Here is a 27,558-nt window from a genome sequence, read left to right on the forward strand (position 1 = left end):
ATGAAGTTTTTTGATACATACAACATGGATAAACCTATGAACATTATGCTAAAGAAATAAGTCAGAAACAAAAGGAACATACAGTATGATTTCATTTATATGAACTATCTTGAATAGGCAAATTCATAGAGACAGCAAGTAGATTAGAGTTTAACAGGAGCTGGGCGAGGGGGAAATGGGGAGTTATTGCTCAATGGGTACAGAATTTCTGTTTGGGGTGATGAAAAAGGTTTGGGAAACAGACAGTAGTGATGGTTGCACAACACTGTGAATGTAAGCATTGCCACTGAACTGTACGCTTTAAACAGTTAAAAATGACAAATTTGATGTTATATATTTTACCACAATTAAAAAAAAAAGAATGATGTACTGACACATGCTACAATGTGGACGAACCTGCAAAACTATTATGCTAAGTTAAAGAAGGCAAACACAAAAGGCCAAATATTATATGATTCCATTCATATGAAATATCCAGAAGAGATAAATCCACAGAGACAGAATACAGACTGATAGCTGCCAGGGGGATGGGGAAATGGGAAGACACTGCTTAACAGGTAAGGTGTTTTACTGTCGAGTGACGGACATGTTTTGGAACTAGATAGAGGTAATGGCTGCACAACATTTGAGAATGTACCAAATGCCACACTGAATTGTTCAATTTAAAATAGTTCATTTTACGTTATGTGACTTTCACCTCAATATATTTTTTTTATTTTTCTTTTAGTACATGAAAGTATTCAGGGAATTGTCTGGGTAGCAAGAATTAAGGCTAAGAGGCAAGGCCCAGCAAGAAATGGTCAGGAACCCAGTGTTCCAGGAACAGCAGCAAGCAGTCACCTGATGCTGCAGCAACGTGGTTCTCCTTGCATTGGTGAGGGTACAGGTCAAGCTGCTGTAACTATGAGACCCCCACTTAGAGAAGATTAAACTAAAAAGTGTGTTCCTCTCCGTGTAACAGTTGAGCAGTGGCCGTCAGGGACTGCAAGTAGAGCCCTGCTATCCTCACTCAACACGACACTTCCATCTCTGGGACCAAAAAGAGAGCGGTAAGTCTTACCATCTCCCAGCCAGCAGGAAGGAGAAAAGGGCAAGAGAAGCACTCATCCACTCTTTTTAAGCACATGGCCCAGAAGTGGTAGACACACCACTTCCACTTAGACCCCACTGGTTAGAACTTTGATACATGGCCACACATGGTTACAAAGGAAGCTGGGCAGCTATGGGCCCCACTAAAACGCAGGTGTTCTATTAGTAAAGAAAAACTGAGTCAGTATTGGCAAAAACAACCAACAGTCTCTACTATATTCACTTCAGATTTTTTTTTTTGTCTTGTTTAACAAAATACTTATTCCCAAGCCCAGCTACCCTGAGGTCTGCAGTTATTATTCAGGGGAACCTCCTGGCTAGGATGCAAAGAAAAGAAGAACAAGACTTGTATGGATTGATGCCCCTGTTAGCCTTACTACATTGACCAATACCAACATAGCCTATTATTTGCCTTTTGTGACTGGGTATTTATGGTAGAGAAATAAAAGTTTCTCAAAACACAAAACAAAACAAAAACAGTGAGTGCTCTCTCTGTGCAATACTGGGCCAAGGGTGCAGAAAAAAAAAACAAAAAAAACAAAGTAGGTCCCTGTCTTTAAAACACACCCAATCTGTATAGCAACCACAATACAGTGAGATAGTTAACAGAGAGACATATAAAGTATAATAGAAGAATAACTGGAATGGACTGCCTGACTATGGGAAGGGAGAACAGAGACGGCTTCAAAAAAGTGGTGGCACTGGAGCTGAATATTGAAGGATGAGGAATTTACCACATAGAAAAGGTAGGAAGACATTCCAAGCAAAATGGAAAGCGAGAGAGAGAGAGAGAGAGAGAGAGAGAGAGAGAGAGAGAGAGAGAGAGATACTTGCTGAAAAGACAAGGTACAGAAGCCAGATCATGAAATGCCATGAAAACCAGATTCAATCAAAAGCCTATATTTTAGAATCTGCACGGGATGGGAAAGCAACAGAGACTTCTGAGCAGGGAAGGGCCATGGCTAGACTGACTTGTTAGAAAGATGACTCTGGCAGCCAATAGGGAGGATGGATGAAAATAAGGAAAGCTTTGGGCTCACATCCTTGCTGCTATGCCTAGTCCCTTCCTTGACTCCCCAGGGCCACCATCAATAAACCAGGCCCTTAGACAGAGAGGAAAGGCAGTAACAGAACCCCAGGCCAAGTCCTACAAAGACTGAAGCAGGACAAGGTCTTCGTTTTGTTTGGTTTGGTTTTAAGTTTGTTTTATTAAGGTAAAATTCACATAAAATATTAACCACTTCAAAGTGAACAATTCAGTGGCTTTTAGTAATTCACAGTGCTGTGCAACCACCGAGGTTCTTAGTTTTTGACAAGGTACAGGAAAGCCTCTGTGATTTCACCGAAGTCAGGCTCTGCCCACTTCTCAGGCATCTCTGCTCAGACTAATGTGCCAGATACTTGTGGCTTTGGCAAATATCTGCCTACAGTCCATACGCTGCCATACTTTTTTCTGCCTTTCCTGATTTCAGCTCCCCTGGAAACACAGGACATAGTGACCAGAAGCAAATCTAACCATGTCTAACCTTTATTTGAAACTTTTCAGTGGCTCTGCACTGCCCAAAGAATAAAGCCTCAAATCCTTAACACGGCATAGGAGGCTCTCTACGATCTGGCATCTGCTTGTTTCCCTAGCCTCATCTCCTAAACATGTTGCCCTAAAATTCTTTCCTCTCGTTGTGTTTCCCTTACTACTTGTGACTGCTCAAACATGCTATTTTCTTTCTCTCACTCTGAATGGTGTTGTCACCCCCATGTACTTTTCCCCCAGGCTTATCTTACCCTGGGGAAAGTTCTCATCCTATTTTCATTATTCCCTGGGAACAGCTCTGATCCCAGTTTCATTTTACCCTGGGGACCATGCTGATCCACAGTTCACTGTTCACTATTCTCCAGATACGTCATTGACCGTATCACACCACAGGACGACTTTTTTTCCACCTCCTCCTCTCCTACTTCTGTCATATTACTGAGAACAGCCTTATCCTGAATACATTTGCTTCCGTTCCCTCTGTCTGGATCTCCTACAAGCCCAGGGCTTCACCAGGTCTCTCACCCCAAAGTTACTGGTACCTGGGTGTTAGAGTAGTCAAAATCATAGAAGCAGAAAGTAGAATGGTGATTGCCATTCTACTGGGGGGAAATGGATGGGGAGAGGTTATAGTTTAAATGGGTACAGAGTTTTCAGTTTTACAAGATGAAAAGAGTTACAGAGACGGATGATAGTGGGATGCTTACACATTATGAATGTATTTAATACTACTGAACTGTACAGTTAAAAATGGTTAGGATGATAAATTTTATTTTATGTGTATTTTACCACAATAAAAAATATGGAGAAAAAAGTTATTGGCGTCAAATACGAGGAATGATCAACAAATATGGTGAATGTTTAAATTAAAACAAATTATTACATAGTGGTGAACACACAATGGGATTTATACATGATGTAATACAGAATTGTACACCTGAAATCTATGTAATTTTACTAACAATTGTCACCCCAATAAAAAAAAATTATTACAGTAAAAGACACATTTCCATTAATCCCCCTCAAAATATTCCGTCTCGCTATGAACACACTTATCCCATTGTTCTTGTCACTTCCTGAAGCAGTTCTGGAAGTATGTTTTTGTGAGTGTCTTTACTTCACTCTCCATCACAACAACACTCCGAGTCACACATCACTTCTGGTATGGCAATTTCTGTCAAATAAAACCATTACGGTGTGTCCTCATACACCTTATTCACTGGATCTGGCACCGTGCGACTTCTGGCTCTTCCCCAAAGTCAATGCCATGAAAGAAAAATGTTTTGAATCAATTCAAGACATGGAGGCAGCCATGACATCACATTAAAGACACTCACAAAAGAAGACTTCCAGAACTGCTTTAGAAAGTGTCAAAACGATGGGCTGAGTGTGTTTGAAGCGAGTGTAAACATTTTTAGGGTGATTAATGGCAATGTGTCTTTTATTGTAATGATTGTTTTTTAATTTAAACATTCACTGTAGTTTTTGATCACATCTGGTATATGGTGACAGAAGGAGATTCGACTTTGGGTGAATACACAATGCAATATATAGCTGATGTATTATAGACTTGCACACTTGAAACCTATCTAATTTTATTAACCAATGTCACTCCAATAAACTTAATAATAATTTTTTTAAAAGTCACTGGTACCTGGGACTTAAGAGATACTATACCCCAGCCAGTTGAGGGGTTGGATCTTGATCTTATTCTCCCTCACCTCCTTTTCTGACATAATGACACAGCTCTGTTAGGATGTCATTTGAATCCAGCCTCATTTCACCCTGGAGATATCTCTGACTCCAGCCTCATCTTACCTTGGAGACAGCTCTGACCTAGGCCTTCCCAACCACCATACCACAGAGAAAGTCACACTAAGTATACCTTGGAGATGGTTTGCACTCTGACCTTGGCTAACATTAAACCTTGGTAAAGAAGAGATATGAAGCAATTGGCCCAAAGTAACCCTAAAGTTATTCTAAACTAGGAAAAGAAAGGTCTTTTCTAGAGAACAGGGGAGAAAAATTTCCAAATCATCACAAAATTCTTCGATGTACACAAGCCAAAGGTGTGTCAAATAGTACACAGGCAGATCTCACACAAAGGTTTTTTTCTAGGTATTTCGGGTTTCCAGCTGCAGCAGCATCATAAGTATCCGTGGGTTCCCATGTGAGTGAATGAACAATGCCCAGTTCAAGACATTCAGACTCTGCCTTTCTTCTGGTTCCTAGACCTGCGGTTTACACACTCCATTCAGTAGCAAAGCAATAATATTTAGACTCTGTCATTCTATAGTATTTTATTTGGGCTTGGCAATGTATTAAGTAGAACAGAGCTAGGCTTTATAACTTTCTAGCCATACAATCTTGGGCAAATCACTTTCCTCATTGGTAAAATGAAGTAATAGTGATATCTTGCAAGGTTAAGAAGTAAACAAATATATATAGATAGATAGATATACATATATATCTATATATCTATATGTGTGTGTGTGTGTGCGTGTGTGTGTGTGTGTGTGTGTGTGTATATATATATATATATATAAAGCATATAGCAGTGTACCTGGTCCAAAATATTTCATTCAACAAATATTTACTAAGCACATACTATGTGCCAGTCAGTATTCTAGGCACAGAGGATTCAGCAATAAACAAAAATCACTGCTCTGATGGACTAACCGGTAGTGGAGGGGCAAGGTAAAGGGCCTGACCAAAAAAAAAAAAAAAAAAAAGAGGGTAATAAATGCTACGGAGAAAAATAAAATAGAAAATAGAGGTTGAGGTATGCTACGGGGAAGGGGCTACTATTTTTAAAATAAAATGACTGAAGAAGGCCACCGAGAAGATGACATCTGACCAAAAGATCTGAAGGAAATGAGATAAAGAACCCCGTACAAAGTTAAGAGAAAGGGAAGAACAAATGCAAAGGCCTTGAGGCAAGAGCCTATCTGTCTTGTTCAAAGAACAGTGAAGAAGCAGTGGGGCAGGATGAGCAGGTAGAGAGGAGATGAAGATAAGCTGGTAACTCTGGGAGCGAAGTCATGCTCAGGACTTGGGCTTTTTCTCTGAGAGCTATGGGAAGCCACTAAATGATTTTGAACAGAAGAGCTATATGATTGGATTTGTTTTGAAAAGATCACTCTGGCTGCTCTGTTGAGAACAAACTGCAGGCAGGCAAGAGCAAAGGCAGGGAAACTAATTAAGAGGTTATGATCTGAGGCCTAAAGGTAGAAACGACAAGATTTGCTGACAGACTGAATGTAAGTGTGAACTTGTTAAATTTAAAATGCCAATTACACATCCAAAATGTCAATTAAGAGGTTGGATATACAAGTCTAAAGCAGAGTAGAAGTCTGAGCTGGAAACACAAATTTGAGAGTTGTCAACAAAGAGATGATAAATAAAACTATGAAAGTGGCTTTTAAATACCATTTATTTCTCAATAAATGAAGTACCCAATGAATAGTAACTGCTATTATAACCCCTTTGTTTCCTTAAGGTGCTAGAGATACTTGCCAACTCTCATCGTGTATATTTAAACTTCAGTGCCCAACCTCTAAGCCCATCCCCAATCTATCAAATCCCTTCCTTCCTTTCAAATTTTCAATTAAAACATCAGATAAGTAGAGGCACTGTGGTGTTAAGTAAACATACCAATTTTAGAATTAGATAGGACTGGGTTTGAATCCTTCATCTTACCCACTTACTATTTCTATGACCTTCGAACCTGAATTTTCTTATGTGTAAGATGGAGCTAAGAACCTAAGTTACAGGATTGCTGTAACGATAAGACATCCATTCATTCACTTGTACAATAAATATTTACTGAGCATCAATTACATGCCCAGAACTATGCTTAGCACTAGTACCACAATAGTACTCAGGCACAGGTACTGTCCTCATGGGCCTTATTGCCCAAGGGACCATAATATTTCTAAAGGACCCAGAAAAAATTTTAAAATTAAAAAAATCATCTAAATAAATATGTAAAGAACTTGACACAGTGCAAATAGTAGGTGCTAAATAAATGACAGTACTTATTGTTTTATAATTCATTAAAGCATATAAATCCTCATAGAACAATATATTTTTTAGAACTGGAATGACTTTTAGAAATCAAAAATTCCAATTCCCTCATTTAAAAAATGAGCAGATTAACTTACTCCATAATAAACTTAGACCTCTTCAGTCAGGCCACGGGCCAAGTATGTGGGGTACAGGAGTGAGTAAAATACAGTCCTAACCTTATGTCAAGTAAATATGCAAGGGGGAAGTGACTTGACCAAGGTAACCTACATAATCACTTACACTGAAAATAATGTCTTATAATTTTCAGTGGTTTGCTCTTGCAACTGATCCAAAATTATTCCACTCAAATTAAAATACCAGGGGTGCCAAAAAAATGTATACATTTTAAGAAATGTCATCTATGTATTACTTTTGGAAGTTGAATTGAATTACGGTAGCAATGTGTAGTAGAACGTTCCCTCAAAAGATGGCGTTAATCAAATGAATGCTAGAGTTATTCATTGTGCTACAATTTTAATACAGTTTTTCCTTTCTTAAATGTGTATACATTCTTTTGGCACCCTCTGTACTTATCAGGAATACGCCTACTATGTGCTCTGTGCCAAACACAGTGCCATCCTACAGTTCAGCAATTCCTCACACGTAGCTTGTCAGAAAGGATGAGTTCCTTTGGGCTAAGAGGTTGGTCCTTTTTTTCCTCTATAAACAGTGTAATAAGCAGCAACTGGGATCTCAGATGACCTGGTAGGAAATTACAGAAAGATGGAGAAAAATAAAAGGAAAGCCAACAGTCACCAAGATCAATGGCTAAACAGAGATAAGGCAGAGCAAGGCCAGACCAAGACCTTTCTCCTTCATTCCAGAGATTAAGTCATGTTCCTCCCTCCAGGCTAGGACCAGTTCCAGAATTCTACTTTTGTCCCTCTGGGCCATCCATCACTACCCCCCTCCTCTTTCGAGTCTCTACATGGAGCTCCTAATGGAAAAGCAGCACCGTGGCGTAGAAAAAGAATAACTTGTAGTTTCACAGACCTGGGTTGAAACTTTGGCTCCACCATTAACTAGCTGCATGTTTCTTAACTTGTCTGCTTCTGTATCTGGAAAATGGAAGAAGTAAGCTGTATCTTACTTTTAGGAGATGTGATGAGCATTAAGAATTCTGCCTAATGTGTGTAGATGTACCCCAAAAACAAAAGCCTGGCATACAGAGGTTACTCAATATATGGTGTTATCACTAATTATTATTCATGTCAAGGTCTCTCTTGTCCACCCCACACTCTTTCTAGTGACTGCAGGCTTCAGACAGCACCACGGGTTAGCTGGTTAGCTTTCACAATAATATGGAATATTCAGAGAAGCATGGCACCTTCACGGACGGCATTTCTCTCTCTCTCTCCCTCAACCGACACCAGCTCTCCACTCCACTGCCCCAACTTTGAAAAAAGCCTGGGTTCCTCTTCAAAACATCACCCTCCCTCTTCTTTACTTCCTTGCCACTGTATTTCTCAGAAGCCTATACTTACTGACTCTATATCCTCACCTGTGCTCACTCCCTAAGCCACAGCAGACTAGCTCCCCGCCCCACCCCTCCACTGAAACTGCTGTCACCAGGTAACCAATGACTCAGTAGTCTCATTTCAGGGCTCACCCTGCTTATTCTCAGCTGCGACTGACACTTACTTACCTTCTTCCAGAAACTTCTCATTCCTGGTATCCTAGACAGGACTTTCTCCTACCTCTCTGACTGCTCCTCAGCTTCCTTCGCTAACTTTACTGTCTCTACGCACCACAGTTCCTCTGGACTCTAGCCTCACACTCCTTCCTCTCCCCATTTTATGGATTTTACTCAGGTGATTTCACCTATATCTATGGTGTCCACACTCTCTTAGAAGTCAGCGTTCTCAAATCTATGTTCCCACCTCTCTCAGGAACTCCAAAACTCCTATTCTCTTCCCCAAGTACCAGATACATTCCCAGATGTCATCCGTAGGCATCTCAAACCAACGTTAACTTCTCCAAAGCAGCTCTCCATCCTGTATCCCATGTGTTAACAGTCAGAGTAATACCCAGTCACCTAATACTTCCTCCCCCACCCTTCAGTCACACAACTTAAATCAACCCCCACGACCACTGCCCTTCTTCCAACGTCATCATTTGCTACTGCACCAGTCTTCTAGCTGGCTTCCCTGCCTCTAGTTTTAATCTATCCATTCTAAGCCTCCTAAGCACAAACATCAGAGATTTTTCTAAAACACCCACTCTGATCATGTCACACCATCACAAATATCCAATAGGAGTTAAGCTCTTTACGAGTCAGGCTCCCTTCCAAGCAGCCCAACAGTCCAACACAAGGAACAACTCACCGTTCCCTGAATATGCCATGCGCTTCCACGCTTACCCTGTCTAGAATGCATTCTGGGGCCCTCTCTGCATTTAGACCTCCCTTCCTTTCTCTCCCAGTACATTTTCTATGTTCCTCTGTTGTAGCACTGGTGACCCTATATTGAGTGCACTTGCTTGTGTGCACTCAGTCACCTGTGGATTGCTCAAGGTCCAGGACTATGTCTGTCACATCTCTGTACCCCAGCCCACTTGCCCAGTTTCTCAAAAGGAGCAACCAGACTGACTATTAATCATGACAGAGGATACTAACCACCACCCCCTCCCCATGTGAGGAGCACAGACTCTAAAGGCTACAGGAAGTCTTAATAGATTCAACCTCCCCTCTTGCAAATGCTGCTTGTACTGACTCTGACTCCAGAGGAGTTATTCCTGACCTGATTCCTGGGGCCCCTCTGCCTGGAACAGCCTGTTCAACAGGGATAAGAGAGCTTCCTGTCAATTAAAATTCTTTGGAAAATGATTTCTAAAATGGGCTGAGATTACAGGTGGGGCTGACAACTGCCAGTTCCATCTCAGGAAGTAATTTGTGAAATAACTTCAAGACTTTTATATACCTTCCAAAGTAACTGGGATAATTACTACAACAACCCGTGGCTAGTCTTGCTGCCTTCAATTCCCCCTCCTTGGGAAACTGCCCTGTACTACGCTACTTGCAACAAGTTGCTTCACTAGCCAGAAATCTAAGATGGCTTCTCACTGCCTAACTCTGTACAGCATGGTGATTAAGAGCAAGGACTCTGGAAACTTATCAGCCAGGCCTGAATCCCAACTCCAACATGTATTAACCATGTGAGTTTGAGCAAGTTATTTAAGTTCTCTGGGACTCAGTTTTCTCACCTGTAAAATAGGAAAATAATAGTACCTATCCTCTTATGGTTGGTATAAGAATCATATACACTAATAATAAGAACTAAAAAAGCTTAGCATTAAAAATCCTACGAAGATGGGGTGGCCAGTTAGCTCAGTTGGTTAGAGTGTGGTGCTAATAACACCAAGGTTGTCGATTCGATCGCCGCATGGGCCACTGTGAGCTGTGCCCTCCTTTTAAAAAAAAATGCTAAGAAAAGTACCTGGCACATAGTTAAGAACTTAGTAAATTACATATAAACATATTCGGGTTTCCAGTCCCTCTGTCATTCATAGCCTGAGACATGAACTGTTTGTTCCAACCATTTCACATTCTACAACTTACCAGTCTTTTTCATTTCTGACTTTATCACTTCCCACTACTCACAATACCAATCCCCATCTGCCCAGCTGCTCCCTCTGTCCTTAGCTACAAATTCTCCCTGGCAATGCTACCGTTAGCTGCCCCCGAAATAGCCCCCTTGGCAGTGTCCCTGGGTGCTTCTCCTGAGCATTCTCTATGCTCACTACCTGTATTCAGATCGTTTTTACAATCCAAATGCCTCTCTGAGTTTCCACAGTATATAAACCATAAACAGAGTTTCAGAGACTAATTAAGTCACATGAACTCCAGAAAGCCTGCCAGAGTACAGTGACTCATACAAATGTTTGCCTTCCCTTAATTACTAAAGTCTTAATCTGTAATATACACTTCCACACTCATATCATCTAATCATCTCTACTAAATTAAGCTCCATGAAGCAGTGTCTGGTTTTTCATCAGTACATCCCTATTACCCTAGAACAGTGACTGATCATAGTTAAGTGTTTAATAAATATTTATTGAATGCAATTGATCTAATCCAACTTCATCATCTTTAAATGAGAAAACCAGGGTTGAGAAGGTAGAAGTACCTCAGTCAAAGCACAGTGAAGAGGGGCGGCCCGATGGCTCAGTTGGTTAGCGTGCGAGCTCTGAACAACACGGTGGCCGGTTCGATTCCCACATGGGCCAGTGAGCTGCGCCCTCCACAACTAGATTGAAGACAACGAGCTGCTGGAGGGGTAGCCAGATGGCTCAGTTGGTTAAAGCGCCAGCTCTCAACAACAAGACTGCCGGTTCAATTCCCACATGGGAGGGTGCAACTAAAGACTGAAAACAGACTGGACTTGGAGCGGAGCCGCGCCCTCCACAACTAGATTGAAGGACAATGACTTGGAGCTGATGAGCCGTGGAGAAACACACTGTTCCCCATATTTCCCAACAAAATTTAAAAAAAAAAAAAAAAAAAAAGCAGAGTGAAGACTGGAACCCAGAACTCCATAAGACTAAATAAAATATTGACTGCAATCTCCACTACCACCCCCGCCCCACCAACTCACTTCTTCACCAGTTGCAATTAACAAGAGCACTCGGAGAGTTCTCTGATCGAACTGAGTGTTATTCCCTCAAAGCTGGGCATTTATCTCCCCCTCCAGAAGCAGAAGACTAGATCAACTATAGAGGCTTGATTACCTAACTCTCCTACCACTGGGTCTGGGACATAACCAGGGACTGGTGAATTAACCAAGATCTCCAGCTTTCTGCAACAACAGCCCAGCCTGTGAAAAGAAGGGGAGCCGTGGAGGTACCCTGTCAGCCAAAGAACAGCTTGCCATACTTTCTCCAAGCCCTACTAATAGAAAATCAGGGAGACACTTTGTGCTCATTTACCTAATTGTTTTCCATGGAACACTGAGATCTTATAAAATGTCAATAGGTGTTCTTTTGGGGGGAAAAAGATTCCATGATCCCAAAAAAATGCAGGAAACCCTAAAGGTTCCTAGCTTTTCCAAAGTTGATCTCAAAGGTCTTTTTATAGAGTAATACTTATTGTCATTTTATGATAGTGGTATTCTGAGGAATATTTATTTTTAAAGAGTATACTGTACAAATGTATAAAGGTACTGTTATTCCACAGTTACCCAATATGGATAGAACCCTAGGGTAGAAGAGGATGGTTAAACTACTTGGACTACTAAAATTATATTACTTTCTCCATGCTTGGGGGAAGGTCAGCCTAGATTCAGATCTAAGTCTGTTTGACTTTAAAGCCTCTTTCTTTTTGTTATCATACTATATTCCCTGACAGTTATTTATTTTTAAAAATGTTTATAGAGCTGCAGATGCAATGCTAGGTACAAGGGATATGAAGAAGTATTATCTCTGCCCTCATGACTCAAAACTTGGTGATGCTCACTGCTATGATAGAGGGAATGGGGACACAGGGATAGAGAGAGATAGGGGGCAATGAAAGCTCGGGGGCTCTCTAATCGTGGATGATAGGGGAAGTTGTGAGGGAAGGCTTCCCAGAGAAGTTGGTACCTCAGCTAGTCTAGTGAAGAAGGATATCGGCTCTGGGGGAATAGGCCAGTTTCTACAAGAGGCCAGCTTCCAGCCTATCCAATGAAGAGGTGGCAGAGAAAAGAGGGGTCTTTATCAGACATAGTATTTCCAAGGGCTAACTAACCAGAGATGGCTTTAGGGAATCCAAGCCAGGTTGGGTTTCCACCAGATACAAAGTTACTTGACAGCTGTCCTCCTGGTAACAATTAACTTGGCAGTTTTTACTTTGACAGAATCTTAGGCCTGAAAGGACTACTTTGAAATCACTTAAATAAACCCCCACTTTATTGATGATAAGAGGTCCTAAGAGAACCTGTCTTCATTTGTCCCCACTTGAGCTGAATATGGGAGAAACACAGACAGATTAGACAATGATAATTATAGAGGTTAATAATTAGAGTTTATTATGTGTCAGGCAATCTGCTAAATGCTCAGGATGGATTATCTCATCTAATCATCGCAGCAGCCCAAATGAGGTAGATAATATAATTATTTCCATGTTATTTTCCATGATAAGGAAGTAGACTCAGAGAAGTTAAGTAACTTGCCCCCAAAATTACTAGCCATTGATGAGACCCTGACCCCATGTTCTTCATCACTAGACTAGTCAAGGTACCAACTTCTCTGGGAAGCCTTCCCTGACAACTTCCTCTACCACCAATGATTAGGAGATGCCTCCCCCCGCGCGCCCCCACCCAAGGCTTTCATTGTCCCCTATCTCTCTCTCTCTATCCCTCTGTCTGCATTCTGTCTATCATAGCAGTATCACCAAATTATGAGTTCTATGAGGGCAGAGATTACTAAATCTTACACTTCCTGCTATTCTTTGTACCTAGCATTGCACCGGCGGCTCAATAGACATTTTTTAGGATAAGCAACTATCAAAGAATATAGTATAATGTTAAAAAAAGAACAGACTTTAAAGTCAAACAGACTTAGATCTGAATCCAGGCACAGCCACTTCATAGCCATATGGCTAAGTCACTTAACCACACTGGGGCTCAGAGTGGTAAAATGCTTGACCATATAACGTTCTGAGAAAACTAAGGTACGTACTTTATTACAATGCCTCGCACATAAAAGTTACTCAATTTTATTTACCATACTCCTCTTCTCCCCTTGTCCTACATATATTGGTAGAAAGAGCACTATTCTGGGAATCCAGAATCTAATTAGCTATAATCTTAGTTAAATAATTCTCCTTTCTGGGCTTCGATTTCCTCATCTACGACTCACAGAGCAATTGTGTGGAACAAATGAAATAATAAAATGTGTCTGAGTGGTTAAAAAGCACTGCAGAGACTGAAGGAATTTCTGGCTTTCCACCTATCTGGCTTTTAAAATCAGCCTTGAACCACACTGCATGTAAGGGTCCTGAAGCTCACGGAAGAAGAGTGATCGCTCTGAGACCTAAAAGCTATAAAACGAGGGAGTATTTGCACTGTCACTAGGAGGAGCCAGTCTCGCTGAGGAGCTGAGGGAAGACACTGCCAGGTGGCTTTGCTCCAGCAGTCCCTAGCTAATTAAGGCCTTGCTCCCCTGCCCTGTCTGCCTGTGACCTCCGCAAAGGCTAGAGAACACCAAGTGCTCCACAGCAGCTCTTTTCTGGGCCAGAGTGCCAAGGATCAGCCAAAGCTATTGCTAAGAGGTTCCTACCCTTGGCCTTCCTCAGAACAGGGCCAGAACAAGGAGCCTTCAAGCTGTCCTGAGGTTATCAACTTAGAATTCCTAAGAGTCAGGCCTGAACACAGCACCCAGAATACTGGGCCTGGAACATGTCAGCTGTGACACAACTGAAGCCTAACCAGCCAGGCCCTTTGGACAGACTAGGAAGTCCTCTTATGCTATGGAATAAAGGGTAAAGATTAGGAACTGGTCCTCTCATTCTCAGTTGGGAGTGTCTATCTAGTCTTAGATGCTCCCGAGGCAAGTTTTCAGCCTCTTCCTCAGGCTGCATAGGCCCCAGGGACTTAATCACTTCCTCTGATCATCAAAGCAGAACTCTCACTCTGTCCCTTAGGGGGCCCTACCCCAAGCCTGGCTCTAGGATAAGAAAGTCCATCCATCTGGGGCCTTCAAAAGTTAAAACATATGGAGGGTGGCTGGTTAGCTCAGTTGGTTGGGGCGTGGTGCTGATGGCACCAAGGTTGCCGGTTCAACCCCCACATGGACCACTGTGAGCTGTGCCCTTACCAAAAAAAAAAGTTAAAACACATGGGCCTTTTGTGTTGTAAGGGCTAAAGTATTGGGTTGGGAAAGAATGCAGGCCAAAGGCAACAAACATGAGGAAGTAAAGGTTTAAAAGTCAAGTTCATTACAGTCACTGTCCCCACTTCACAATTCCTGGGTCCTATCGTAATTGGTTACAATCCAATAGTTTTCAAACTTTATTTTTAAACTGTGTAACCCTCTTTTTCAAATGCAGTTCAAATTAAATCTAATTAGGAATCTCAATATCTAATTAGGTCTCCAATGAAATAATGGATCTAAGGTAGTAAACATCAATGGCTCCTAAAATCATTAGTCAAAAAGCTGATGGTAAACATTTTACTGAATAGATCGGGTTGACAACATCTGAACTCACTTATCAATCTTAACAATACAAAAAGAGAGAAAAATCAGATATGGTTGGACATCCTTTCAAAAAAGAAAACAAACAAAACAAATGATTGAACTTGAATCTGATTATGCTTCTAGACCCAAACACAAATTTATAGAAAATATAGATGATATAGGAACATGTTAAATGCCACCATAGAGAGATAATCAGCAAAATCCAGAAACTGGGAAACTCTTTAGGACAAATGACCAAGTTTCTTCAATATAAAATTGCCAGAAAAAGAAAAAAAGGGGGGGGCACGCTATGGATTAGAAGAGACTTGAGATTTAGATCAACCAGTGCGTAGACTTTATTTGGTTATTAATACAAAGACAACTTATAAAAATTTCTGCGTCAGGTGAAATTTAAACGTTGGCTAGTTGATGATATTAATGGATTATTGTTATAGTTTTAGACGTGACGATGGTATTTTGGTTGTGCTTTCGAATTCAGTTCTTTTAGAAATACATACTAAAATTTTTACGAATGAAATATTTCTGGAATTTGCTTCAAAATAATCCAAGGAGTTGAGAGGGTACAAATGAAACAAGATTGATAAGATGGCCACGAGTACATCATTGTAGATGGGGATGGGGGGTAATGGGCAAATGGGTGTAGACGAAAAGGGGGCTCTGTAATAAATCTAACGGAAAGTAACCTCATAGGGTGATCTGATCATAAATTCCAAACCAGGCAGGTCATAGTGGTAGTCACACCCCAGGCCTATAACTTCTTTATTAGGTTTTTAAGCCAGCCCTATTGTTCTTGTGCATCTAGGTTAACACACCTTTGAAATGCCAGAAGTAATACCCCTCAAAGAAGTAACCACCCTCAAGAGGGCACATAATCTTAACTATCCTGTAATCCAATCCCCACCTTGCTTACTCCCACATTCCTGTCCTTTTCCTTCCGTTCCCTCCTAATACCCAATGAATAAAAGAAACTGGAAAACTGTCGTTCTCCAAAGCATTTTCTCAATCTGTTGAGATCTTGCTTCCAGGAGTATCTTTTGGGTGGCTCAAATAAACTCTAATAAATTCTTACAAAAATTTTCTACAGGTTTGGATGTTCTTACGTTGACATAGCAGTTCATTCTACTGCCCTCTCTAGTTATAAATACGTTTCAAATTTCACATAATAAAACAGGGTTTTTTTTAGTTAAAAAATTAGGTTTAGTGTAGAGGGGCTATGGTTGAGACATGTAAGAAAAGCCTGGAGCTCTTCCCAATGACTCAACGCTCCCACAGTGATTCCTGAGACACCCCTGGGAAGCCCTAGGACATCTGGAAACAGTTTGAAAACCACTACTGCACTATACGGAATACAGAAACCTGAGTAAGAGAACCTGGCTTCAAATAAAATCGGGGATTGAAATCTTTTCTATTCTAAAAGTACGTATGAACATTACCAGGACCACTGAGGAGACAATTTATTGTTATTCCTAATAATAAAGTTACTCAACCCCACCCCACCCTAAACTTCATGCCAATCCCTCCCAATCATCAGCAAACACACATAAATATTCATGAAGACATGAGAGGCAACAGGATTTAAGATTTGCTCAGTGGGCAACCTTTGTGTGCTTGGCCAGCTATAGTGTGTGTGTTTGGAGGTGGTGGGTAGGTAATGGGAAAGTGCCCCAGAGATTACTGAAAATTTACCTTCCGCCTTGGATCTAGGTCTCTAAACTAACGGTCCCGAGTGACAAAAAATAAATAAGTAAAAGGCCCTTGTGAGGAAAGCCAACCATCAGGGGGAAAAGTTTAGTGTTAATGACGGTGTTTAACTGCCTATTCCTGACTGAGAAATAGTGGGACTTATCCTTTTTATCAACACATTATTTTCTTTTCATAGCCCCCATGTTTTGAGGGGGCTATAAACAAAAAGCACTTACTGAGAAATAATTCAACATTTTCAGCTGTGTTTATTATCACTACTTTTTCTTTTCAAAATGCAGACCCAGAATTTAACCAACCGTACACAATCATCAAAGCTTCGTAATAATATTGTGAAATCACACACCTCACCACCCTGGCTTTGATGCTAATGAGCAAGAAAGTGAAAGGAAACACGTAGACATTCAAGCACAAGGACCTCTTACCAGTTGCTTATTTTGGCTCTATACTTGTGTCCAAGGTCATTCACTCTCTGGATAGGTTTACGTCCTATGATGCTATCAACTGCCAGTCAAAGCACCAATCAGCATGAGCAAATTCGTGTTACCACACAGAACTGGCATAATTGAAACCAAAAGCAAAGATACTTTTATTGTAGGTAAATGGACAATCATTAGGCTTGTTGAACTCTAAAAGCAACTTAAATTCATTTATTCATTCAAAAACAAATATTTACTAAGCATCCCTGTCCAAGACCCTATGCTAGCTAGGCACTAAGGACAAAATGAATGACAGCCCATGCCCTCAAGGGATTCATATGAATACTTGCCTTTACTGCATTCATGGATCCCTAAAGTTCCAGAGACCACAGACCACCAAACTTGTTCTGGAAGAAATGACATTTTTATTCCCTTATGAACGCAAACAACTTCTAAAAAGGCAACCTGCTTTGAAGAGTACCTCTCAAAAGCACAGTCCTGTTCTGGAGATACAAGCTGCTCCACTGCTAGAAAATCAAGAAAAGGGTTTCTGAGATCAAGGTCTTTGTCTACAGTTCAACAGACATTTACTCAAATTTCTATTTTGGCCTTGGGCACTGTGCGTCACAATGGATCAGCAAACTGTAGTTCTCAGGCAAAATCCAGCCCAACACCTGTTTTTTGCAAATAAAGTTTTACTGGAATACAGCCATGCATGTCCATTTACATACTGTCTGTATGGCTGCTTTCCTACTACAACTTCCCATTTCAACAAAAACATATGGGCTATCAAGCCTAAAAGATTTACTATCTGGTCCTTTACAGAAAATGTTTGCCAACTTCTATGCTAGACTCTGGAGATTCAAAAATGTGTCACTATCTTGATTTGGTGGTAGTTACATGGGTACAGGCATATGTAAAAATTGAGCAAGCATGTATTCATTTTATTGTATGTATGCCATCACGCAACACTTTTTTTGAAATGAAATAAAGAGCACTTGATCCTTGCCCTCTAGCAACTGAAAATCCAGTAGAAGGACATAAAAGTAAATAACTGCAGTACAATGGTGATAAGAATCATAATGAAGAGCTATACTAATTACAGTAATGGCACAAAAGAGAAAATGAACAACCTAGCTAGCATGCAAGACTAAGTCTTCAGAGAGAAGATAACTGAGGTGTATCTTGAAGAATGAATAGGTTTATGCCAGGAGGACATTAGTAGGGGAAGAAAGATGCAAATAAAGGGAGAGGTCATGCCAGGCAGAGGGAATAGCATATGCAAAAAAATATATATGACATACCTTTGGGAAACGACAAGTAGTTCATAGAAACAATTAGGTAAGGTGCAATGTCAAAAGGTGAAACTGGCGCAATATAAAGGAGTCAGATCATGGAAAGCTTCAGATGAGGGGTCACCATATAATTTATAGTCTAAACTGGGCACCTTCTGAGAGTAAGAGAGCCAGAAAAATAGTTGTAAACAAGGACGATCCCAAGAAAATATGATTACCCTATTTACATGCCACATGAAAGACCCTGGACAGTAACCTATAAGTCAGGACAAGTTAATGACAGGTTTTAAAAAGAGGAATACCAAGATTTATATTTTAAAAAGTGTATAGTTCATTTATTTATTTATATAACATATACATAGAATACTTATTATGTGCAAGGCACTTCCCTAAGCACTTTAAAAATATCACTTATTAACCCTCATAATTACTTTGTGAGATAGATACTATTATCCTTGTTACTCAGATAAAACGCATAGGGTAATTAAGCAACTTGCCCAAAGTGGCACTGCTAGTAAGTGGCAGACCCAATATCTGAACCCAGCCAGTCAGGCCCCAGAGTTTGTGCTGTTCCGACTCCACTTGGGGTATCACGTTTGACATTTATGCAGAGAATCCTGAGCCCTCAGATGGTGTTAGGTCCCCTGTACAGGCACCCACAGCACTCTGCATTTCTTCACAGCACTCATCAAATTTCTAATCGTTTGTTTAAAAATCTGTCTTTCTCTCTACATTGTAAACTCCGTAAGGACAGGATTGAGATTAGCTTGTTTACCACTGTATTCCCACAGCCTGATAAATTTATCAGCCCTCAATTTAGGAATATTAATAATAGCCAACAATTATTGAGCAGTTACTCTATTCCAGGCACCTTTCTAAGATCTTTAAAAATCTAAATTGATTTAAGAAAAGCTGAGTAACTTGTCCAAGGTCACAAAGCTAGTAAGAAATGAAGCTAGGATTCTGAATCTAGCTCAAAGCTCTTAACTCTATGCTATACTACGTCTTTTATTGAATAGATTAAAATATTAATGAATAAAATTAGCATCCCTGGAATCCAAACAGTGCCTGGCACTCAGCAGCCATTCCAAACATAATTCCCACAGGTGCTAAGGAAGCCAGCCTGCACACATCTCCCTCCTCCCAGAAAGGCTGTCTGGCCCACAGAAATATAAGCATGTATCCAGATAACTGGGGAGGCAGCATAGTGCAATGGTTAAGAACACAGGCTTTGGAATTAGAACATAAAATTTCTAATTAGGTTGAGTCCCACTTCCACCAATTACTATCTATGTGACCTTTGAGTCCTCGCTTATAAAGTGAGAATAATATCCCTCTCATCGTGAGGATTAAATAAGGTAAACATGTAATTGTATCTAACATATAAGTACTCAATATACATTTGTTTTTATCATAACAATTAAAATCATTATTTTTTTGTTATTATTAACTGTCCGATTAGTGGTAGACTTAGCTGTAGCTCAGAGGAGTTCCTGTTACTTCCTACTAGGTTCCTTGGGACTTCCCACCCCCAAGTCTTACCAAAGTTGATTATTTTACAAGTATAGAGCTCAAGTGAGTAATGTACATCAACGGACTGTTCCATGGAGCTTTAGCTTTCTAGTCTAAAGGACTAGAGGTGAAAGTTCTAAAGGTGGGGTCCTGATCACATTGCTTAAGCCACGCCCTCCAGAATCAAACGCAGGAAACTACCACCTCCAGCTGACCCAGCTGAGAATAAAAGAAACCACACTAGAACACATACTTAAATGCAATATCTTCTTGAACTTAAAACCTCAGTCAAATCCTTACTGCCAGGCTAGAAAAGCTGATTCAGTCCAAGAGACTGGTCAGAGAAGCCAGCAGCTTCTGTCAGTGATGCTAGGCCTAACACGGGTGATAGAGAAACGTTTTAGACTTCTAAGGTGTCATAAAGTACTCTCAGCAATCTCTGTGACAAATTTAACTCAAAGTCTCCTGGATGCCCAGTTCTACATTAGGACCAGAAGGGAACCATGACAGAAATCATAATATTGGGAGAACTATATGGATCTCCAGAGATCGCAATCTGGATTGGCCCCTGTTTTCTGACTGTAATATACCTATCAGTAACTTCATTTTAAAGATAATGCAACTGAAGTCCAGAGAGGGTATGTGACGTGGTCCAGGTCAGATATCTAAGAAGCGGCAAGAAAAAACAGAGAGCATCTAGTCTCAAAGAGTAACACTCTTGATGATAAGGTAAGACTCATAAACTGTCAAAACAACAAAATGAAAAGACAACCTACTGAACGGGAAAACATATTTGCAAATTATATATCTGATAAGGGGTTAATATCCAAAATATATAAGGAACTCATACAACTCAATAACAAAACCAAAAAAATAATGCAACCAAAAAATGGGCAGATGACATGAATAGACATTTCTCCAAAGAAGACATACCGATAGCCACTGACATATGAAAAGATGCTCAACATCGCTAATGATCAGGGAAATGCAAATCAAAACCACAGTGAGATACCACTTCACACCTGTCAGAATGGCTATTATCAAGAAGAAAACAAATAACGAGTTGGAGAGAATGTGAAGAAAAGGGAATCCTCCTGCACTGTTGGTGGGATTGCAAATGGGTGTAGACACTATGGAAAAGAGTATGCAGATTCCTCAAAAAACTAAAAATAGAACGACTATATGACCCAGCAATTCCACTTCTCAGTATTTACTTGAAGGAAATGAAAACACTAATTTGAAAAGCTATGTGCACCCCTGTATTCACTGCAGCATTATTCCAAGACATGGAAGCCACCTAGGTGTCCAGTGATAGGTGAGTAGATAAAGAAGATGTGGGACATACATACAATGGAATATTACTCAGCCATAAAAAAGAATGAAATTTTTACCATTTGCGACAACATGGATGGACCTATTAAGCTAAGTGAAATAAGTCAGACAGAGAAAGACAAAAACCACATGATCTCACTTACATGTGGAATCTAAAACACACACACACACACACACACACACACAAATGAACAAACAAAACAAAAACAGACATATAGAAACAGAGATCAAACTGATGGTTGTCAGAGGGGAGGGGGTCTGGGATGGGTGAAAAGGTGAAGGGGAGTACAGTCAATAATCCTGTGATAACTTAGCACAGCGAGATGGTTACTAGATTTAGTGTGGTGATCACATTGTAAGGTATAGAAATGTTGAATCACTATCACCTGAAACTAATATAATATCATATACCAACTATACTTAAATAAAAAATTAAAAACACATGGTCAGGTGGTAAGAAAGAGTCCTATGAGGAGCTGCAGGCATGGAAAGGAAGATCAAGAGCTGAGGTACAGAAGGCCTCAGGGTACAAGCCCCTGCCCACGTGGCATCCATGCAAAGTGAAAGGGCCCCTCCTTACTTTTATGGCTCCTTTATTACCTGCTACACTGTAACACCTGTTTACCTATCTCCCCCATTAGATGGTAATCTATGCACATTTTATCATCCATCTCTCTGTTTATTTATATGCTGAGCAGTGCATTGAGCCCTAGGGGTAAGATGACGCTCTTGTCTTGGGCATCTCTGATAGAACCTCAGCATCTCGCTTGGTGCCCCCCACAGCTGCGTGACACACAGTGAGCACTCACTCAATAGGGAACTCCCGAGAAGACTGCTGGACACGGACCACTGGTGGCTTGCTTGCCAGTACAGCAAGGCCAAGCCATCTGCTCTGCTAGCCCTAGAGATACACAGGCACAGAAGAGATCAAGCCCCCGGCCAGCAGCAGGTCTGCACACTTACAGAGCCCCTCCCATGGTAGAGCCTAGCGCTGGAGATGACCAGAAAAATACAAGAAGGATCTAAATGACTCCCTCAAAACTGCTTTAGAGACCACATGGCAACTATATGGCCTCTCCACTTAGGACCTGGGTTGGAATATTAAACTGAACACCTACCCTCACATTTCCTACATTCCCCACTGAGCGGGAAGGAAAGTGCTCCTTCCTTTTAGCACCGCTTGTTTGGAAAAGCTGATCTCCCGGGAAAAGGCCAGGCTCATATCCTGACAAATAGGATATGGCAAAAGCTTGAACCCCACAAAAGCATCTCAATCATTCCACCTTGCTGGGCTCCAGGCTGAAAATAGCTCCGCATGAAAAACAAACTGTGTGGACTACTTATCCAGTTTCATAGCAAAGGCAGGCCATAAGCTGGCTGAAGAGGACAAACCCCTCACTCCTTCACTCAAGCAGGGCTAGAAGTCTCACCTGTTTCTGGCCCCACAGCAACTGGCACAGCTCTGGCACCTCTCACGCTTCATCTTTCCAAAACAGAATGGAACAAGTGCAGAACAAGTGAAAGGCCTTCTGCAGTCAGCCCAGCACTGCTTGAAGGGGTGGCAAGGAGAGCTATTCCTGGACAGAGACCCCTACTCGCTTGTCAAATCCGAGGGCAAAATGAAAGGCCCTAAAGCAGCCCATACCAGAAAAAGCAGCATTCTGTACCTCTGCTTCATCTTCTGACAATGACCGTAAGAGGTCCTTCTACTGAGGCCCTGTCTCAATGCCTGTTTACCTAATCCCAGGTCAGAGCCAGTCAGTCTGCAATCTTACACACAGCGTCCCTGTCTGGTACACAACCTGATCCACGCCATGAGAGTCCATTGTTCCCAGGTCTGTCTCCCTCAGCACATGACTCACTTCTAGAGGCGGGGCCCACGTCTCATAAGCCTGTATCTCCAGTTCTGTCCAGCCAAGGGCATGCTTAGAGCAGATGCTCAAAGACCTGTTTGTTGCAGAACAAAAGTGAGCAAGTACAGAAATAGGACAGGAAGTGTAAGGACAAGAATGTATCCTGCCTTCCTCTCTCTGGAGTCATGCCTCTAGCCCCACCCTCTGGCCCTGGGCTCAGGCTGATTTCCCAGGCTTCCTCTCTTATCACAAAGCTGACAGCCATCACTCCTTCCTGTGACTGTGCACAATCCTATCCCTGGACCTTCACTTCCTGGGTGCATTTGGGAACTCCTTGAGGACATGGCCCATGGACCAGCCACAAGGTAGTCCAGCAATAACAGAATACAGAGTGAGGGAGAAAAAAAAAATCAACTTCCCTTGAGATTTCAATTGGTCACTTGTGAAAAGGTAGAAAGAATATCTGTCAGTCATTTTTCACCTGGTTTTGCCTGGTTGCTCCCACGGGCTTAGCTTATCTCTCTTTCTCCACGTCCTTAACTGGTTCCCAGGGAATTCTCTGTAAAGAATTCAGGCCAAATGGTTCAGCACCTATATTTGGCCTACAACTGTGTGATACTCAAGATGTCATCAGAACAGAGATGACAGCTCATTCTTCACATCCCACATCCGTCAAACTATTGGGAGTGACTCATTCATGATAATCCCTGCCAAAGGCAGAAAAAGTCCCCTTGAGCCTAAGCAGGACAATGCTGCATTCTGCACCTACCTACCCACGGGTGGGCCCGAGCCTAAGATCCTGTTCACGCTCCCATCTAAAACTGGGAATGGGCCCATAAGGCCTCACCTGTGTAGGCTGAAGTCCTGGGAGAAGACTTCCAATTAGAAAAGAAACTTTCTACAACTGTGTTAAAACCAGCAGTTTTCAACAAACCCAAATTTCTTTGTTTTCATTGTGATGTAGTTCACATAGCATACAATCCACCCTCTTAAAGTGTACAATTCAGTGGTTTTCAGGATATTCACAAAGTTGTACAACAAGTACCACAATCTAATCTCAGAACATTTCCATCACACCAAAAGGAAATCCCACACCCATCAGCAGTCACTCCCCATAACCCCCCGTCCCCAGCCCCGGGCAACCACTAATCTGCTTTCTGTCTCTATAGATTTGCCTACTCTTGACATTTCATACAAATGAAATCACATAACACGTGGTCTTTTCACTTACTTGTTGTTTTCAAAATTCATCCATGTTGTAGCATCTATCAATATTTCAGTCCATTTTATAGCTGAATAATATTCCATTATATGGATATGTCATATTTTGTTTATTTCTTCAATAGCTGATAGACACTTGGATTGTTTCCACTTTGGGGCTATTATAAATAATACTATGAACATTTGTGTACAAATTTTTGTGTGAACATATTTTCAATTCTAATGAGTATACTTGTATGCCTAGAAATGGAATTGCTGAGTCATATGGTAACTCCACATTTAACTTCAGAGGCCAAATTACCTTTTAAAACATTTTAACTCACTCTTCTGCCTTCCTCACTGTCAAGACCTTCCATCATCAGCCCCCCTCCCCAACATACCTGCAGAACCCCAGTGGCTACTGTCTTAGCTAGTGGTTACTATGTGGACAGCACAGATATAAAACATTTCCATCATCACAGAAAGTTCTACTGAACAGTGCTGGTCTAAAAGGATAAGATGATTAGAATGATTATGGCTAACATTTAATGGATGTTACAATAGACCCGACACTGCCCCAAGACCCTTATAGGGAGTATCTCTTTTAATTATCACAACAATTCTATGTATCATTTCCATTTTACAGATGGGAAAATCAAAGATTGTAGGAGTTACATCACTTGACTAAGGTCACACAGCTATTAAGCAGAGCCATGATTTAAACCCGCGAATTCTGACTCCAAAGTCTGTGTTCTTAACCACTACAGTACACACAAATGATTGTAATAAAGGTAAAATGTGCTATGGTCATAAACGAGGTCCAAATAAATAGCTAGAGAATTTCAAAAGAACAGAGGTCACAACGGGATGTAGGAGAAAAAAAAAAAGACTTCATTAGAGAAGCATGAAAAACCACCACTAATCTAACTCTATTCATTTTGTACTCAGGGCCACTCAAGCACCATTTCCTTCAGAACATCTTCTTGGATTACTCCAGTCCACACTATTCTCTCCTTTTATATTTTATATTTAGCTGCTCTCTAACTTGTTAAGAAATTATCTGATTTGTAAGTTCCTCAAAGACAAGAATAAAGACCACGTTTTAGTCCCTTCTATGGCCCACAATGCAGCAAAGAGGAAAACTCAAAACAAGCTGACTCAAATAACTGTTTCTGAAGGACTGTTGATTTTTATTACTCCTTTACATTAAGATTCAGATATAGTAAGAAATAAAGCCAAACTGAGAGAGAGAGAGAGAGAGAGAGAGAGAGAGAAGGAGAGTGATCTTCACATTTGTCCTCCTGAGGGCAGAGCAAAACAAGCTCTAAGTTCTCCGGGCCAATTCCCTTTTGCCGATTTACGTGGAGCTCCACTTAGAGCTCCACTTGGAATTCACTCTCAGCCCTTGACTCAGCGCTGCAACAGTCAGTGCTCCAGGCAAGGTAGCATGATATAATAGTTTCTAGCATAAGCTAGCTCCTTTGGCCTCCAGGGCGTTGAAAACATCCGGCTGGCTCTCACACTGCTTGCTCATTCATCCTCTTGACTTAGAAAAGGGAGAGCCAAGCATCACGCTACTCACCACTTAGGAAAGCACTTTCATCCTCCATTAACCAACTGACCCTTTACAACACTCCCTACAATACCAGGGCAGGAATCCCTGCCTCCATTTTATACACAAAGAAACTCCAACCTTGAAATCTGAAGTGATTTTGTTAATTCATAAAGATACAGAGGCTGAAAAAGAACGCAGGTCTGCTGATTCTTGGTCAGACCCTTGCGAGTGGACTTTAAGGGCCATCCAATGCGAGGCTTTCCCTGACCACCTGCCTAAAATGGTACCCCCATCACTCTCTAACCCTCTGTCCTGCTTCATTTTGTTTTCTCGAACTTATGATTACCTAAAATCGTATTACATATCTACTTGTTTATTGCCTATCTTCCTACTCGAATATAAAACAACAGGGGTTATTATTCTTATCATCTATTGCATATCAAGCACCTAGCAGAGGTCCTGGCACTTTAATATTTAATAAAGCAAGGCTTTAATATTTATTATATGAATGAATAAATCCAGTGCATCCCCTGATTGATCCTCTCTACACCATTTCTTCCAAGTAAGCCTCCAGTCTACACTCAAAATTATAATCTATGGTCGTTTAATTCAGCATTTATTAACATTTATCATACGCCAGGCCATATGCTAAATGATAAGGACATAAATGAATCAAAATACAATACCTGACTAGAAATACAACCTAGTGGTTTCAAGCAGACAATAAAAAAGTGTGCCATTATAGAGATGCTCAAGCAGGAAGCACCTAACTAGTGGACTAAGGAGGAGAAAGGGGTCAATAGAGCTTCGCAGAAGAGGTGATATCTGACCTGAGCCTGGAAGAACAATTACAATTTTAGCCACGAGAGAAGGTTTGCCTCAAAATTCTGTTTTTAAAAAGATGAATGCCTAGTATCCAGAATATATAAAGAACTCTTACAATTTGTGTTAGTCAGGGTTCTCCAGAGAAAAAGAACCAACAGGGAATGTATACACATATAAATACTAGCTGTAAGAGGGGATTTATTATAGGAATGACTCACATAGTCAAAAAGTCCCACAGTCTGCCATCTGCAAGCTCAGGAACTAGGAAAGCTGTGGTGTAATTCAGACCAAGTCAAAAGGCCTGGAAAGGCATTGGCGTGGGGCGGGGGGTGGGAGGTTACAATGATGTAAGTCCCAGTCTGAGTCCAAAAGCCAGAGAACCAGGAGCTCCAATGTACAAGAGCAGTAGATGGATGTCTCAGCTCAAGCAGTGAGAGCAAATTCACTCTTCCCCCCTCTCTGTGCTACTCAGACCCTCAGCACATTGGATGACGCCTGCCAGCACTGGTAAGGGTGATTGTCTTTATTCGGTCTATTGACTCAAATGCTCATCTCCTCCAAAGACACCCTCACAGACACACCAGAAATAATGTTTTACCAGCCGTCTAGGCATCCCTTAGCCCAGTCAAGTTGACACATAAAATCAACCATCATACAATTCAACAAAAGAAAAACAAAACCCAATTTTAAAATGGACTTGAATATATATTTCTCTACAGATGATATACAAATGGCCAACAGACACAGGAAAAGATGCTGAACATCATTAGTCATCAGGGAAATGCAGTTGAAACCACAATGAGATACCACTTCATACTCACTAGGATGGCTATAATAAAAAACCCAGAAAGTAACAAGTGTTAGTGAGAATGAGGAGAAATTGGACCCCTCATCTATTGCTAGTGAGCATATAAAATGGTTCAACCATGATGGAAAACAGTTTAGCAGTTCCTTAAAATCTTAAACATAGAATTACTATATGATCCAGCAATTCTACTTCTAGAACAAA

The 27,558-nt window shown here is 41.0% G+C and overlaps 1 protein-coding gene across 5 annotated transcripts in view; it reads right to left on the reverse strand.

Moving 5' to 3' along the window:
• Positions 1–27,558, reverse strand: part of STIM1 (stromal interaction molecule 1) — a 176,952-nt gene that overhangs the window by 126,821 nt on the left and 22,573 nt on the right. Inside the window, exon 1 of one of the 5 annotated variants that reach the window (XM_033119856.1) lies at positions 22,979–22,997. The exons of the other annotated variants lie outside the window; for them this stretch is intronic. The gene's annotated coding sequence lies outside the window, so the exon portion shown is untranslated. Of the gene's footprint in view, positions 1–22,978; positions 22,998–27,558 lie in introns of those variants that run through there. 5 annotated transcript variants of the gene reach the window in all.

This window comes from Rhinolophus ferrumequinum, chromosome 11, assembly GCF_004115265.2.
Source record: "Rhinolophus ferrumequinum isolate MPI-CBG mRhiFer1 chromosome 11, mRhiFer1_v1.p, whole genome shotgun sequence".
Taxonomy (NCBI): Eukaryota; Metazoa; Chordata; class Mammalia; order Chiroptera; family Rhinolophidae; genus Rhinolophus; species Rhinolophus ferrumequinum.